Genomic DNA, 6,129 nt, shown 5'->3' with positions numbered 1-6,129 from the left:
ACCTGTGGGAGGAGAGTCCCGAGAGAGGATAACCAGACAGAGCGGTCAAACAGGTTCCCACACAGATACACACACACACAGGTACACACACACAGGTACACACACACAGGTATACACACACAGGTATACACACACAGGTACACACACACAGGTACACACACACACAGGTACACACACACACAGGTATACACACACACAGGTACACACACACACAGGTACACACACACACACAGGTACACACACACACAGGTATACACACACACACAGGTACACACACACACAGGTACACACACAAGTACACACACACACAGGTACACACACAAACAGGTATACACACACAAGTACACACACACACAGGTACACACACACAGGTACACACACACACAGGTACACACACACAGGTACACACACACACAGGTACACACACACAGGTACACACACACAGGTATACACACACAGGTATACACACACACAGGTACACACACACAGGTACACACACACACACAGATACACACACACACAGGTACACACACACAGGTACACACACACAGGTACACACACACAGGTAGACACACAGGTACACACACACAGGTAGACACACAGGTACACACACAGGTACACACACACAGATACACACACACACAGGTATACACACACACAGGTACACACACACAGGTACACACACACAAGTACACACACAGGTACACACACACAGGTACACACACACAGGTACACACACACACAGGTATACACACACACAGGTATACACACACACACAGGTACACACACAGGTACACACACACAGGTACACACACACAGGTACACACACAGGTATACACACACACACAGGTATACACACACACACAGGTACACACACAGGTACACACACACAAGTACACACACACAGGTACACACACACAGGTACACACACACACACAGGTATACACACACACATAGGTATACACACAGGTACACACACACATATTACACACACACACAGATACACACACACACACAGATACACACACACACAGATACACACACACAGATACACACACACACAGATACACACACACAGATACACACACACAGGTACACACACAGGTACACACATACACAGGTATACACACACACAGGTACACACACACAGATACACACACACAGGTACACACACAGGTAAACACACACAGATACACACACACACAGATACACACACACAGATACACACACACACAGATACACACACACAGATACACACACACAGGTAACACACACAGGTACACACACACACAGATACACACACACAGATACACACACACACAGGTACACACACACAGGTACACACACACAGGTACACACACACACAGGTACACCGCACAACACACAGGTACACACACAGGTACACACACACAGGTACACACACACAGGTACACACACACACACAGGCACACACAGGCACACACAACAACAACAACAACCGCCATTCGCCACTAAGTGGGCGGTGACGTCACTACGACGCTTGTGCCAGGCCATGTGCACCTTGAGGCCACGTGAAGTGACGAACGCCCGCTGGCAGGAGGTCACGGGGCAGACCCAGGTGCCACGGGTCGACTGACCGAGATGACCGAGATGACTGGCTGATGCACCACCTGTGCCCCCTACTGTACCAACTTGCTGTGCTTTATACACCCGGCGCTCCGCTCGTTGTTGTGAGCGTCGCTCCTCCGCCCTCCGTCGTTGTTGGAGGGCGACTGCCTCCAACTGCCCAGTAGCGTCCTTCACGAGCCTCCTCCACTGAGGCCGATCTTGACACCGCTGGTACCAGTCATCGGCAAGTCCACTCAGCTCCACGTCCTCCTGTACCACATCACTCCATCTCTTCTCTAGCCCGTGCCACGCCCGTTTAGCCCCCTCGATCCGGCCGAACAAAAGCTGTTTAGGCATGCGGTGGCTGGGCATGCGGGCTACATGACCCAGCCAACGCAGCCTTGCCTGCCGGAGGAGCTCACCGATTGGACTTTGACCAGATCTTTCAAGGATTTGTGAGCTCCTCACACAATCCAGCCTGGTTAAACCCAGGATGGATCGTAGGCAGGCCAGCCTAAATGTTTCCAACCGGCGAAGATGCTCCATTAGGGGGGTCCACGTTTCGCAAGCGTAGAGAAGGGAGGGAATGACTGTGGCCGAGAAGACCTGAAGCTTCGTGCGGAGCGACAGACCAGGTAGCTTCCACACAGTGTTACGCAACCGATGAAAAGATAATGCCGCTCGACTGATTCGGAGTGAGACCTCTGCTGATAAACTGGAGCCGGTCATAAGCACACTGCCCAGGTATGGGAAACTCTCCACTCTCTACACAACTGCCCCATAACCGATTGGGAGTTGTGGGGGTGGACTGTCCGATGGTACAAAATACCCAAGCAGGTACACACACACAGGTACACACACACAGGTACACATAGGTACACACAGGTACACACACACAGACACACACACAGACACACACACAGACACACACACACACAGACACACACACACACAGACACACACACACACAGACACACACACACACAGACACACACACACACAGACACACACACACACACAGACACACACACACACAGGTGCACACACACAGGTGCACACACACACAGGTGCACACACACACAGGTGCACACACACACAGGTGCACACACACAGGTGCACACACACAGGTGCACACACACAGGTGCACACACACAGGTGCACACACACAGGTGCACAACAACAACAACCGCCATTCGCCACTAAGTGGCGGTGACGTCACCACGACGCTTGTGCCAGGCCATGTGCACCCTGAGGCCACGTGAAGTGTCAAACGCCCGCTGGCAGGAGGTCACGGGGCAGACCCAGGTGCCACGGGTCGACTGACCGAGATGACCGAGATGACTGGCTGATGCACCACCTGTGCCCCCTACTGTGCCAACTTGCTGTGCTTTAGCCACCCGGCGCTCCGCTCGTTGTTGTGAGCGTCGCTCCTCCGCCCTCCGTTGTTGTTGGAGGGCGACTGCCTCCAACTGCCCAGTAGCGTCCTTCACGAGCCTCCTCCACTGAGGCCGATCTTGACACCGCTGGTACCAGTCATCGGCAAGTCCACTCAGCTCCACGTCCTCCTGTACCACATCACTCCATCTCTTCTCTAGCCCGTGCCGCGCCCGTTTAGCCCCCTCGATCCGGCCGAACAAAAGCTGTTTAGGCATGCGGTGGCTGGGCATGCGGGCTACATGACCCAGCCAACGCAGCCTTGCCTGCCGGAGGAGCTCACTGATGGGACTTTGCCCAGATCTTTCAAGGACTTGTGAGCTCCTCACACAATCCAGCCTGGTTAAACCCAGGATGGATCGTAGGCAGGCCAGCCTAAATGTTTCCAACCGGCGAAGATGCTCCATTAGGGGGGTCCACGTTTCGCAAGCGTAGAGAAGGGAGGGAATGACTGTGGCCGAGAAGACCTGAAGCTTCGTGCGGAGCGACAGACCAGGTAGCTTCCACACAGCGTTACGCAACCGATGAAAAGATATTGCCGCTCGACTGATTCGGAGTGAGACCTCTACTGATAAACTGGAGCCGGTCATAAGCACACTGCCCAGGTATGGGAAACTCTCCACTCTCTCCACAACTGCCCCATCACCGATTGGGAGTTGTGGGGGTGGAGTGCCCGATGGTACAAAATACCCAGGCAGGTGCTTAGTTTTGGTGGGGCTGATGGTAAGGCCCCACCTCTTAGTGGCACGCTCCAGTCTCAGCAGCAGCGTCTCCAACTCCTCTTCTGAATGAGCAGCTATTACCAAATCATCGGCATACATAACGTGGTTGACCAATAGGGAGCCATCCCTTGATCGCACCCGGGCGTCGATCAGCCTCCCATTATATCTGTACCAAATGGTAATTCCCCCGGTACAGCTATTGAAGGCTTCACGAACTACGCAGTCGAAATAGATGTTAAATAATGTGGGAGCCAGAGGACATCCCTGTCGCACCCCAAGGTGTACAGGGAAAGGCTCCGACTCCCAGCCACGTAGTTTTACCCGGGCCCGCTCACCATCATGAAGGTCCTTAATGATCGTGAGCAGAGGGTCAGGGACTCCGAAAGCACGAAAAACAACCCAGAGCCCAGTCCTACTGATGGTATCATAGGCCTTGACCAGGTCAATAAAGCAGAGATGTAGGTCTTTTTGGAATTCCCTACACCTCTGCTGGAGCAGACGGACAGGTACACACACACAGGTACACACACAGGGGGACGGACTCTCAGAACATCAAACGGCGACGCGGGTAGAGGCGCTAAGAACACCCCACGGAATCTCACTCGGTCGAGACCAGCTTCATGTCTTCAGTCGGTCACGTGGCTTCTGTGTCACTCCCACTCACTCAACAACCGCCATTCGCCACTAAGTGGCGGTGACGTCACCACGACGCTTGTGCCAGGCCATGTGCACCTTGAGGCCACGTGAAGTGTCGAACGCCCGCTCACACACTCACTCACACACTCATTCACTCACACACTAATTCACTCACACACTCATTCACTGACACACTCATTCACTCACACACTCACTCACCCATACACTCACATACTAATTCACTCACACATTCACTCATACACTCATTCACTGACACACTCACTCACTCACACTCTCATACACTCACATACTAATTTACTCACACACTTATTCACTCACACACGCATTCACTCACACACTCATTCACTCACCCACACACCCACTCACCCACTCACCCACTCACTCACTTACCCACCCACCCACTCACCCACTCACTCACTCACACACTCACTCACTCACTCACCCACTCACTCACTCACACACTCACTCACGTACTCATTCACTCACACACTCATTCACTCACACACTCACTCACCCACTCACTCACCCACTCACTCACCCACTCACTCACCCACTCACTCACCCACTCACTCACCCACTCACTCACCCACTCACTCATTCACTCACACATTCACCCACCCACTCACCCCCTGTGTGTATGTCAGGTGTGTGTGTCTGTGTGTGTGTCTTCATTTTGTGTCTGTGTGTGTGTCTGTGTGTGTGGCAGTCGCCCTCCAACAACAACGGAGGGCGGAGGAGCGACGCTCACAACAACGAACGGAGCGCCGGGTGGTTAAAGCACAGCAAGTTGGCACAGTAGGGGGCACAGGTGGTGCATCAGCCAGTCATCTCGGTCATCTCAGTCAGTCGACCCGTGGCACCTGCTGGGTCTGCCCCGTGACCTCCTGCCAGCGGGCGTTCGACACTTCACGTGGCCTCAAGGTGCACATGGCCTGGCACAAGCGTCGTGGTGACGTCACCGCCACTTAGTGGCGAATGTCGGTTGTTGTTGTTGTGTGTGTCTGTGTGTCTGTGTATCTGTGTGTGTGTCTGTGTGTGTGTCTGTGTGTGTCTGTGTGTGTGTCTTTGTGTGTGTGTGTTTGTGTGTGTGTCTGTGTGCATGTGTGTCTGCATGTGTGTGTCTGCGTGTGTGTCTGCGTGTGTGTGTCTGCGTGTGTGTGTGTGTCTGTGTGTCTGCGTGTGTGTGTCTGCGTGTGTGTGTCTGCGTGTGTGTGTCTGCGTGTGTGTGTCTGCGTGTGTGTGTCTGCGTGTGCATGTCTGTGTGCATGTCTGTGTGCATGTCTGTGTGCATGTCTGTGTGCATGTCTGTGTGCATGTCTGTGTGCATGTAAAATGCGGGTAAACTCCGGGTTAAACCGGGACAGTTGGTACCACCACCACCCCCACCCCCCCCCACCACCCCCACCCCCACCCCCCCTACCACCCCCACCCCCCCCACCCCCCATATTTTGATGATGATGATGACGACACCGAGTTGCTACGCGTGCATCAAACGCCCCAGGGGCAACGTCGCCACGAGACTGTGGAAGGGGGCGGAGCTTGCGACGCCGTTCGCGTCTGGCGCGCGCGTCACCCACGAGGCCCCGAGGGCACTCGGCACGCGCGAAGCTGCTGCGCATGGTGAGCCTCGTGCCCCACACACAGACGGCTCACGTGTATCACCTGTATCACCTAACTCACCTGTATCACCTAACTCACCTGGCTCACCTGTATCACCTGACTCACCTGT

General features: G+C 54.1%; 1 long non-coding RNA gene across 1 annotated transcript in view; it reads right to left on the bottom strand.

The window, feature by feature from the left end:
• Window positions 1-5,358, bottom strand: part of LOC144952421 (uncharacterized) — a 224,979-nt gene extending 219,621 nt beyond the window's left edge. Inside the window, exon 1 of the long non-coding RNA XR_013640621.1 lies at window positions 5,261-5,358. This is a non-coding gene — a long non-coding RNA (uncharacterized LOC144952421). The remainder of the gene's footprint in view (window positions 1-5,260) is intronic.
• Window positions 5,359-6,129: the final 771 nt, after the last annotated feature.

Source organism: Lampetra fluviatilis, chromosome 67, assembly GCF_964198595.1.
Source record: "Lampetra fluviatilis chromosome 67, kcLamFluv1.1, whole genome shotgun sequence".
Classification (NCBI taxonomy): domain Eukaryota; kingdom Metazoa; phylum Chordata; class Hyperoartia; order Petromyzontiformes; family Petromyzontidae; genus Lampetra; species Lampetra fluviatilis.
The sequence above is the reverse complement of the archived record's forward strand: the minus strand, read 5'-3'. Positions and strand labels throughout refer to the sequence as shown.